We start from the raw sequence: 1,788 nt of genomic DNA on the forward strand, positions 1-1,788 counted from the left end.
TGTATAGTTATTTTCAGCATTAGTAGGTCTGATATTGCTTTATGAGTACTATATTGCTTATATGTATTAGTATTATATAATATAATACTGTATATTGCTTTTAGAGTATTATATTGACAGTGCAGTTCTCTTGGATGGCTAAAAAGTTGATGTGCAAAAAAATGTGTTATTGTCAAAGGAATTAAATTTGACTCAAAGTGATGCATTTCCCTCTACCTAATGTTACTCCCAAAGTTATCAGTTACAAAATGGCCTGACAAAAATTGAGGTGTCAAAGAGCCAGATTCTATATTGAATTACCACCCTGTACTTAATTCTGAACTATACACTCCCATAGTGTAAAGGCCATTGCCATCAGCATATTTTCACAAAAACTGAGAGGAGAATGTAGCTTTTATGTATTATGTAAACATTTAGATATTACTTATTCAGTGCCTTATCACTTAGTTTTATTGTTCAATAATAAATCCCTGTTAAACTCTTCACTATTTCTATCTGTTGTTCCTCCCTTGATCCTCCTTTCTCTGTTTTCTTTTCCCTTCCCTCTTTTTTCATTCCCCCTCTGTATTTCATTCTATGGAATAGCTCCAACCTGACTGTGTTTCACTCCCACTTCCTTCTATCCACTAAAGCAATTACTGATTAAATTCATATAGACATTGAAATGTCATCACAAAACTAAGACTCCATTAAGATTAATAGAGTACAAGGGAGTTCATGCCTCAGGGTCACTGTTTAGGGTGTCCACAGAATCAGGCAGTTCTGTGGCATTAGTTGCATTCACTTTGCATTACACACTTATCTGTTTGAGACAAAGACCATCTTTTTGTCCCATATTTATGCAGCACCTAGCATAGGAGGTCCTGTATGATTAAGGCTTTTACAAATAAGTAATCCTTATTTATCTCCATGCAGAGGATGGAAACTTCCATTTCTAAGATAATTACTTTTATAATCTATGAATATTGTATAAAATGTTTGGTTTTTCTTTCTTCCTACTGCATTGAAAATGGTAAAACGAAGAACTACTGAAATCCAACCAGAAATTTGGGACTGCACTCTCTGTGGAGACACGCTAACTTCACTAGAAGTTTACTCTGCAGATTTCAGCATGAGTTATCTGAATACAATCCAAAAACCAGATTCTGAAAGCCTTACTTCATCTAGAGCCTTAAAACTCACTGAGTAAATGCTACCCAACATGAATAAGGGTGACAGAATCTGTCCCTAAGTATCTGCATAAACTACAGTATGTAAAACTGACCCCGTAGAAGTAAACAAGAAATAAAAAGACATCCAACAAAATATTTCTCTTGGAAAAGATATAATGTAGTCCCACTGCAGGATTCCACAGGTGAGGCTACTTGACTTCTACATACCCTACAGGCCAATGCACAATACGTCTGGAAAACAAATCACTGGTTTTATGCAGATGACAGCGATGATGAGTTCTCCGGGTGAAAAGTTCTGTATCTCAAGGGCTTTACATGAGAAAAAACAGCAATTTTTATGTGACCTATCAGTATGAACTCAGCAGAGAGGTTGGTCACTTGTCCCTCCTTCAGAAATAAAACACTTTAGGAGCCGTCAGGTTCTGATGGCAAAGTGATAAAAGCTCTGCTCCACCAAACAAAGGGTCAAGATCAGAATCTATCCGTTGCAGGAGTGGGAAGCTTCCAGGATGAAAGTACATGTTTTTCCTTAAGGATTAATCTTTTATAGAAACCTTGTCATGCAGAGATATGTATCAACCTCCTGCCATTCAGCTTTTTTTTTTTTTTTTTTTTT

This window comes from Gavialis gangeticus, unplaced genomic scaffold (genome assembly GCF_001723915.1).
Source record: "Gavialis gangeticus isolate Ggan-Ray unplaced genomic scaffold, GavGan_comp1, whole genome shotgun sequence".
NCBI classification, from domain to species: domain Eukaryota; kingdom Metazoa; phylum Chordata; order Crocodylia; family Gavialidae; genus Gavialis; species Gavialis gangeticus.